Genomic DNA, 10,208 nt, shown 5'->3' on the forward strand with positions numbered 1-10,208 from the left:
ATGAATCCCCAGTCCAGGTTTGATGCATGATACAGGATGCTTGGGGCTGGTGCATTGGGATGACCCAGAGGGATGGTATGGGGAGGGAGGTGGGAGGAGGGTTCAGGATGGGGAACACGTGTACACCCATGTTGATGTATGGCAAAACCAATACAATATTGCAAAGTAATTAACCTCCAATTAAAATAAATAAATTTATACTAAAAAAAAGTGTACACATTGCAGTGAACTTTGCATTGTAAAGACATGTTATACAGAAACTTGGCCTGTATCATAATATGTTATCGTCTCTTAATAATTCAACAAATACTGACTTCCTGATGTGAAATGAGCCAATTAAGTGTTTTTAAAAAATGTATGTTTCTTTAGGTTGTATAGGTTTCTCTAGATTGCTAAAAACAGTATATGATATTCTGCAGCTTAGTTTTCCATTGAAATATATAGTTAATCTCACCCCAATTATAGTTCTCTGTTATATATGTCAATTGAATGGACATTTCAGGCCTTCTATGATCTTTCTAGGAGCTTCCCAGGTGGTTCAGATGGTAAAGAATCTGCCTGCAATGCAGGAGACCCAGGGTTTGATCCCTATTTTGGGAGGATCCCCTGGAGAAGGGAATGGCTACCCACGCTAGTACTCTTGCTTGGAGAATTACATGAACAGAGGAGCCTGGCGGGGTTACAGTCCATGGGGTCATAAAGAGCTGGACACAACTGAGTGGCTAACAGTCCATGATCTTTCCAAATTGGCTTGCTAAAGAGGTAAGTCACTCTGAAGAATTCTATCTTCTAATCTAGTTTGAAAAGTTCTGAATTGAATTTTTCTCAGGCTCTTTTTTTTCCTATTATATAAATAGGGGCACATAAACAGCACTAGAACAGTCATCTTTAGTTTAGTGGGCATCAGTTCAATTCAGCTCAGTCGCTCAGTCATGTCCAATTCTTTGCGACCCCACGGACTACAGCATGCCAGGCCTCCCTGTCCATCACCAATTCCTGAAGCTTGTTCAAACTCATGTCCATCGAACTGGTGATGCCTTCCTACCATCTCATCCTCTGTCATCCCCTTTTCCTCCTGCCTTTAAACTTTCCCAGCATTGTGGTCTTTTCTAATGAGTCAGTTCTTCTCATCAGGTGGCCAAAGTATTGGAACTTCAGCTTCAGCATCAGTCCTTCCAATGATTGTTCAGGTCTTATTTCCTTAGTAATGTCAAAAAAGATTCCAACTTCAGTAGATCTTAGAAATTGACATTGAACTTGGAAAAAAAAATGCCCTTAAAAAACTGAAGAAAATGCTTCCTAAAGGAAGAGGCCAGCTATAACTCTGACCCAGTGATCAAGTTCTGCTTCTAAAGGAGACATAAAGGATTCATGTCAATGTATGCCAAAAGCAATAGAATATTGTAAAGTAATTAGCCTTCAATTAAAATACATAAATTTATATTAAAAAATAAAAAATATAATTTTTGCTAATACTAGGACAATTGAAGACATGAAAGACCAACTACCATTGAGATCCTGCCTAAATCCTGGTAGCCCTCAAACTGGTGTGTAAAATCTCTAAAGCCTAGTTGTCTGTTTGATTCATCCCACTGACAATAGGTATTAGCACAGAAATAGAAGATAGATATCAAAATAACTAAGGCTAGATAGGATTTTTCTAGTTCTGTTTCTTTCCTGGGACCAGTAAGAAAATAGGACTCTGTCACCTGATGGAGGCCAGAAGGTAAGTTTAACATAGTTTCTGGATTTGAATATTGAAAATGTCAGAATCAAGGTAATATCCTATTTTCTTTCTTTGTACCAGCTTCTGCAATGTTTTTCAAAAAATAAGTATGGTATTTTACTAAAACTATAAGACTCATGTGATTAATTTCTGAAGACACAGGAAAGAAAAATTCTGCAGGAAGGTCCTGCCTTTATGCTTTTATGCCTTTATGGCAAATAGTCGTTTATGGGAGGGCAACAGAAGTATGCTTTGCCTTTGCAAATGTTATATTACTATGTAAATTACATCACCTCTTAACATCTAACAGTGATTTGCCTCTTGTTTAACTACCAGTGAACCCTTGTCTGTGTTGTGAGAAGCAGCTAGGATTGGAAAGACTTATTTGAAAATAGAGGAAACGTAGTTTCACTAATTTTGAATACCAGAGAGTTCTATTATGTTACTCCCTAGTGGGAAGTAAAACAAAATTAAAACAGTGGTTGGGTGAGACAGACCTACTTCACTACAGTACACAGCAGAGCCCCAGGACTGCAAAATTTACAGGGAGTCATTGGTGGAAGCTTTGGAGAAGGCAATGGCACCCCACTCCAGTACTCTTGCCTGGAAAATCCCATGGACGGAGGAGCCTGGTAGGCTGCAGTCCATGGGGTTGCTAAGAGTCGGACACAACTGAGCGACTTCACTTTCACTTTTCACTTTCATGCATTGGAGAAGGAAATGGCAACCCACTCCAGTGTTCTTGCCTGGAGAATCCCAGGGACAGGGGAGCCTGGTGGGCTTCCATCTATGGGGTTGCACAGAGTCGGACACGACTGAAGCGACTTAGCAGCAGCAGCAGCATTGGTGGAAGCTTAAGGACAAGCAGGTGTATATCAGGAAAGTACTTGGCAGAGGGAACTGTGGAAGATGGTGTTGCTTAAGGAAGAAACATTACCAAGAATAAACAAGAAGAAAAGTGAATGAGCTGAATTGAGGGAGAAACAGTAATGGTACTTGGCAAAAATATTTGTGTCTTTCAAGAGCTATAGGATCTAGTGAAAAGTAACAAAGTTTTCCCACAGTGGTGGTGGTACCTAGGGAGTTGGTGGTATGTGCAGCCTGAAAAGTGGCAGTCAACTGGGGTATAAAATTATGGTGGGAAGAACATACAACAGCAACACTAGATCAGGACACTCTGAAAATGTTCATGGGACAGAGGTGCCACAACATTTTGATTCTGATTGCTGCCTTAAAGTCAATCGCTTTCTCAGTTGAATCCTTCTGAAGTAAAATAGAAAAATCCTTCAAGCTAGGCTTCATCAGTACATGAACTGAGAATTTTAAAAAGGACAAGCTGGATTTAGAAAAGACAAGGAACCAGAGATCAAATTGGCAACATCCATAGGATCCTAGGAAAAGCAAGAGAACTTCAGTAAAATATCTACTTGTGCCTTATGGACTATACTAAAGCCTTGGACTGTATGGATCACAACAAACCATGGAAAATTCTTAAAGAGACGGGAATACCAGACCACCCTACCTGCCTCCTGAGAAATCTGTATACAGGTCAAGAAGCAACAGTTAGAACCAGACATGGAACAATGGGCTGGTTCAAAATTGGGAACGCAGTGTGTCAGAGCTGTGCACTGTCACCCAGCTTAATTAAATTCTCTGCAGAATACATCATGGGAAATGCCTGGCTGGATGAATCACAAGCTGGAATCACGATTGCCAGGAGAAATATCAATAACCTCAGATATGCAGAAGACACCACCCTAATGGCAGAAAGTGAAGAGAAGCTAAAGAACCTCTTAAGGAAGATGAAAGAAGAGAGTGAAAAAGCTGGCTTAAAACTCAACATTCAAAAAAACGAAGATCATGGCATGCGGTCCCATCACTTCATGGCAAATAGATGGGGAAACAATGGAAACAGTGACAGACTTTATTTTTTGGGGCTCTAAAATCACTGTGGATTGTGACTGCAGCCACGAAATTAAAAGATGCTTGCTCCTTGGAGGACAAGCTATGGCCAACCTAGACAGCATTTTAAAAAGCAGACCCATCACTTAGCTGACAAAGGTCCATCTAGTCAAAGCTATGGTTTTTCCAGTAGTCATGTACAGATGTGAGAGTTGGACCATAAAGATGGCTTAGGGCTGAAGAATTGATGCTTTTGAACTGTGGTGCTGGAAAAGACTCTTGAGAGTCCCTTGGACTGCAAAGAGATCAAACCAGTCAATCCTAAAAGAAGTCAGTCCTAAATATTCATTGGAATATTGGAGCTGAAACTCCAATCTCCAATACTTTGGCCACCTGATGCGAACAGCCAACCTATTGGAAAAGATGCTGATGCTGAGAAAGATTGAGGGCAGGAGGAGAAGGGGACCTCAGAGAATGAGATGGTTGAATGGCATCATTGACTCAATGGACATGAATTTGAGCAAACTCCAGGAGATAGTGGACAGGGAAGCCTGGCATGCTGCAGTCCATGGGGTTGCAAAGAGTCGGATATGACTGAGCCACTGAACAACAAGGAACATGGAGGCAATGATCTTTATTGTCATTATTTTATTAGAAAGTTTCTACTTAGATTATATACATATGTTATGGCGTGGATGCTTTTGTTCCCCACCTCTCAAATAGTGTGTTAAAATCCTCTCTCTTATGGGTGATAGTATTAGGAGGTGGAACTTTTGGGAGTCATGAGGGTAGAGTCATTAATGGGATTGTTGTTGTTTAGTCACTAAGTCACTAAGTCATCTGAAATTAATCTACATCCTATGGACTGTAGCCTGCCAGAATCCTCTGTCCATATAATTTCACAAGCAAGAAACTTGGAGTGGGCTGCCGTTTTCTTCTCCAGGGGATCATTCTGAATAGGGATAGAACCCATATCACCTGCATTGAGAGGACTATTCTTTGCCTTGGAGACACCCAGGAAGCCCATTAATGGGATTAGCGCCCTTCAGAAGAAAACTGTGAGAGATCTCTAGCCCTCTTCCCTTGTGTAAGGCCACAGCAAGATGGCACTATCTATGAACCAGAGAGTGGGCCTTCATTAGACACTGAATCTGTGATGCCTTGATCTTAGACTTTTAGAATTCAGAACTTTGAGAAATAACTGTCTGCTGTTTGTTAACCAGCTGATCTGTGGTATTTTGTAATAGCATGCCAAATGGACTAAGACAGCATAAGAGTCTTGAGACATTCAGACATGTGAGAAAAAAAGTAAAGTGAACTGGATGGATTAGTTCTGCTGAAGGATGTGACAACAAACTTCCATGCATCTCACTAAAAACTATCCACTTTCATCCACTTCCTTGCTTTTAAACTAGATACTTAGATTTTTCTCCTGATTGATGAGGGGACATTGTTTATAATTCATGAAAGCATAATGGTTAAATACAATAAGCTAACGTATCAGCCTTTCGTTTTCAGCATGTGAGAATATTCCACTGGGTGGTGTAACTAAGTTTTAATTTTTGTTGGATATCTACATCATTAGGAACACTAAGATTTTGCACATTTTTGAAGAAAAATACCAACAGTTGTGAAATATATTGATATCCATTCCATATTTCATGCTTGAGGAAACAAATATTTAAAGACCTTAAGTAACCTGAATGCTGAAATATGCATATATATATGATAATTTGCTAACAAATAAGCGGTAGGTGTGATATGTATATCAGTCACTCAGTCGTGTCAGACTCTTTGAGACCCCATGGACTGCAGCACACCAGGCTTCCCTGTCCATCACCAACTCCTGGAGCTTACTCAAATTCATATCCATCGAGCTGGTGATGCCATCCAACCATCTCATCCTCTGTCGTCCCCTTCTTCTCCCGCCTTAAATCTTTTCCAGCATCAGGGTCTTTCCCAATGAGTCAGACTTCACATCAGGTGGCCAAAGTATTGGAACTTCAGCTTCAGTATCAGTCCTTCCAATGAATATTCAGGACTGATTTCCTTTAGGATGGACTAGTTTGATCTCTTTGCAGTCCAAGGGACTCTCAAGAGTTTTCTCCAACACCATAGTTCAAAAGCATCACTTCTTCAGTGCTCAGCTTTCCTTATAGTCCAACTCTCACATCCATACATGACTATTGGAAAAACCATAGGTTTGACTAGATGAACCTTTGTTGGCAAAGTAATGCCTCTGCTTTTTAATATGCTGTCTAGGTTGGTCATAACTTGTCTTGCAAGGAGCAAGCATCTTTTAATTTCATGCCTGCAGTTACCATCTGCAGTGATTTTGGAGCCCAGAAAACTAAAGTCTCACTGTTTCCACTGTTTCCTCATCTATTTGCCATGAAGTGATGGGACTGGATGACATGATCTCAGTTTTCTGAATGTTGAGATTTAAGCCAACTTTTTCACTCTCTTCTTTCACTTTCATCCAGAGGCTCTTTAGTTTTTCAATTTCTGCCATAAGGATGGTGTCATCTGAATATATGTGATTATTGATATTTCTCCTGCCAATCTTGATTCCAGCTTGTGCTTCATCCAGCCCTGCATTTCACTTGATGTACTCTGCATGTAAGTTAAATAAGCAGGGTGACAATATACAGCTTTGACATACTCCTTTCCCAATTTGGAACCCGTCTGTTGTTCTATATCCAGTTCTAACTGTTGCTTCTTGACCTGCATATAGATTTCTCAGAAGGCAGGTCATGTGATCTGGTATTCCCATCTCTTTAAGAATTTTCCACAGTTTGTTGTTATCCACACAGTCAAAGGCTTTGGCTTAGTCAATAAAACAGAAGAGATATTTTTCTGGAACTCTCTTGCTTTTTCAATGATCTAACAGATGTTAGCAATTTAATCTCTGGTTCCTCTGCCTTTTCTAAATCCAGCTTGAAAATCTGAAAGTTCATGGTTTTATATATGTGTGTGTGTGTGTGTGTGTGTGTTTATTTCTCCTGATTTCTTCAAATTTCAGCTTAGCTTTGATAGTGAAATTCTTGTTTAGCTCAGTTATTACATAGCTCTACCCTTTCATTAACTCTCCATTTCATTCGGACCTAGCTAAACCATGTTAGCTGTCAAGAATTAGAGAAGAGCTTTATGTGAATTATTCATTAGGATGAGTGGGGATAGCATTCCACTCCTGAATCAGTGCTTCTGGTACCTAATACAGGATTTGATGTCAGCTGTCCACCTACACAGCCACTGGTTCCATTTGGTGATAGCCATTTTTATTCGAGTTTTCTAAAAACTAAAATTAGCCCACCTCTGTACATTTTAAAATTTCTTTTATAATTGGGAAAAGCGTCATATAGTTGTATTACTTTGGAGGACTTTCTCTGAGATGATGTAGTGGCAACAGTTTGACTTAATCTTCGAGTCTAAGGCTGGAAAAGACCTGGTTCACAGAAGTGCGTCTTGTGAGGATAGTAATATGCAATATGTAATATGACCACATTTACTCACTTGCCTTGTCAACTATTATAATTTAATAATTTTATCTGATCTCTTTCCTTTCTTTTTTTCTTTGAAATACATGCATACACGTTAACTTTTACATTTAATTTTAAAATTAGCTGTCAGACCTTTTCCAAAATCCATAAGCAATGTCCTTAATCAAGGTATACATCCTTTATTCCAACCACTTTGAAAAAGGGTCATCATCTTTGTTTCTAAAAATATCTCATTCTAAAGTCTGTCACTTTAAAACATACTCTGGACATTTTAAATGTGTATCTGGTCTTTCTTAAAATGCTGTCTTCTTTACAATTGTGCAGTTACTCAGTTTAATACTATTGGTATTTCGGGCCAGGTAAGGAGCTGTCCTACACATCATAGACTGTTCCTTAAGCAGTATTCCTGGCCTCTCCCTCTAGATGCCAGTAGCACCTGCTTTCCCTAAAGTTATGAGAATCAAAAATAGCTCCAGACATTGTAAAGCGTCCCCTGGCTGAGCAGCCTCCACCACCCCCAGCAGAGAACCATGGTCACAGTAGTAATCTAGATTAGAAAGGACTTCTCCACTTATCTAACTCAACTGATATGTGTTCTTTGTACCTGTGATTCTTCAATTTGCATTTTATTTTCAGTTTAAAAACTAGCATTGCTATTTTATAATGAAAAGCATTTGTTACATATTGTGAATGTTATTTTTGTATCATTTCCTGCTAAGAAATTATACCATTAACTGATGTTCATATCAAAATATTCAAAATGTTATTGGATTCTAATTCAGAAAGACATTTGAAATGAAAATGTACAAGGAATAAAATAATGTATTGTCTTAGGGAGTCACTGACATATGTATCCAGCGTCATCTTCATAGCAGGTACTACGCTAGGCCTTTATATACAAAACAAAGAAAATGTGGTTTATTATCTAATTAAGATTAATGAGAAAATGTAAATGTTGATATAAGGAAACTATAATGTAAAAAATGTGACCACATACTACGTATAACTAACCTAAGTGTGCCAAGAAAGTGTTCCCAGAGAAGTGCCATATAACCTGAGTTGAGGTTAAACAGATGATGAGAATCTAGCAATCAAAAGGTGGGAGCCTTTCTGAGTTGGGACTGTCAGTGCTAGGAGATGATGATGAATTGAACATACTTCTATTATTGAATTTATGCTGGGCAGTTTGCTGAGAACGGAACTGGCCTTAGATCTAATCTTTGTACTTAAAAAAAAATTTTTTTTTACATAGACCATTTTTAAGTCTTTATTCAGTTTGTTACAATATTGCTTCTGTTTTATATTTTGGTTTTTTAACTGTGAGGCATTTAGTTCGAGTCATCTATGCATCTCAAACCCATACTCCCTGCATTGGAAAGTAAAGTCTTAACCACTTGACTTCCAGGGAAGTCACTGTACTTTCTAACTAGGTCTAACTATTGATGACTCTTTGAAGCAGCTTTTACTATTCACATTTTGGAAACATAGCCTGGAATAGAGGTAAAGAAGATGTGCATTCAATTGTTCAGTTAGATGTGAATCCCATATCTGACAGCCTCGTGAGTCAAAGTCCTTATAAGTTATCCTATATTATTTATGTTTCTATATCACTTTATAAACGAGCTAAATAAATGTATAATATCTGTAACATGGCAGTGAATTGAAAGGAGGGGATGAGGGTCTGTGGTGTAAGGAGAAGATTCAGAATAGCCTTAAATTTTAATCGAGGACTAGATTTTGAAAAGCCAAGTGGGAGAATGGATATTGTCTTACATGCAGGGGGAAGCTGTAAATGAGATTTAAGGGAGCTAACGTCATTAGATAAACATTTTTGAAGGTCCTTTTTAAACAAGTTTATAGACGTATAGCTGATTTATAATGTTGCATTATTTTCAGGTGTACATGAGGTCCTTTTTGTCTGATGAAAGGAGCATTGATTGCAGAGGGGTGGGGAAGCAAGGCAAGGTAGAGATCCAGGTGAGAGAAGAAAGGTGATGAGACTGAATTTGGAGTTAAAATTGTCTACACCTGAATTGTAGTTGGATTGTAGACTGGCTTTCTCAGGAAGCTGGCTCTGCAATAGCAAGGAATGTTCAGGAACATAATTAGGGAATGCTCTGGAGATTAAACAATACCTGTGGGGTAAGAGAAAAAAGGCAATGGAGCGCAGCACAAAATTAGGCTGCGGTGCAACATCAAGAAATGAGTTAGAATAACAGAGTTGCACATTTAGAGTTGTCCTGGGCTGGAGTGAGAGAGTCTGGCCTTTGTATGTCTGCAGGCTGAGTCCAGGAAGGGGGTGAACGTGGAAGATCTCTTTGGCTAGGAGCAGTCCCTGAACAGCATGGCTAGCAGATGACCCTGGTTAATGGAGTCAGCAGGATCCTGACTGGCCTTTCTAAATGCTAGATTCATCATCAGGAATAATCAGGTATGTGGAGAAAACTGACTAGTTTAATTTTGGACAGATTTGAAATCAAGATGCCCGTTAACTGTCCTTGCGAAAAATTATATAGGTACTCTGATACAGGGTCTGAGAGGTATGATAAGAGAGAAGTAAAAAAAAAAAGATTTGCGTTTCATCAATATGCAGATATAATTGCCCATGTAGAATGAATAAAATTACCCTGGGAGAATGTTTAGAGGGAGAAAAAATTGTCCAAAAATGACAACCTAGCACAACTTCATTTGGTGTTACTTATAAATTGCAGAGTGTGTAAATTATTTTTTATTTTACTCACAGGTTTTCTTCATAGTCAATTATGGGACAGAAGGGAATACCATTTCCTAAAGATACCATTTAATTCTCTACAAAAGAATAGATAGTTGATAAATGAAAATACAAAACAGAACCATGAAACAGCTGAAGTATTCTGGAAGGGAGAGCATTGTGAGACTGATCTTGTAAGGTAGATTTTTTCTTTTTTACTGGAGGAACATTATAGTGCATGGTTTCCCTTCATGCTGTACTCCTATATCCTGGGTCTTGATTTCTGTTGATTACCTGAAAATTCTCAGAATCATAGGTAACTTTTCTGTTTTAATTTTTTCTAAATACTTGGTCCATTTCATTTCCTTTT

At 38.7% G+C, this 10,208-nt stretch overlaps 1 long non-coding RNA gene across 1 annotated transcript; it reads left to right on the forward strand.

Moving 5' to 3' along the window:
• The first annotated feature begins 9,083 nt into the window (after window positions 1–9,083).
• Window positions 9,084–9,944, forward strand: LOC123332757. Its single transcript, XR_006549764.2, has 2 exons — window positions 9,084–9,559; window positions 9,872–9,944. It is a non-coding gene; the product is annotated as an uncharacterized LOC123332757 (long non-coding RNA).
• Window positions 9,945–10,208: the final 264 nt, after the last annotated feature.

The sequence above is a fragment of the Bubalus bubalis genome, chromosome 3 (assembly GCF_019923935.1).
Source record: "Bubalus bubalis isolate 160015118507 breed Murrah chromosome 3, NDDB_SH_1, whole genome shotgun sequence".
In the NCBI taxonomy this organism is placed as follows: Eukaryota; Metazoa; Chordata; class Mammalia; order Artiodactyla; family Bovidae; genus Bubalus; species Bubalus bubalis.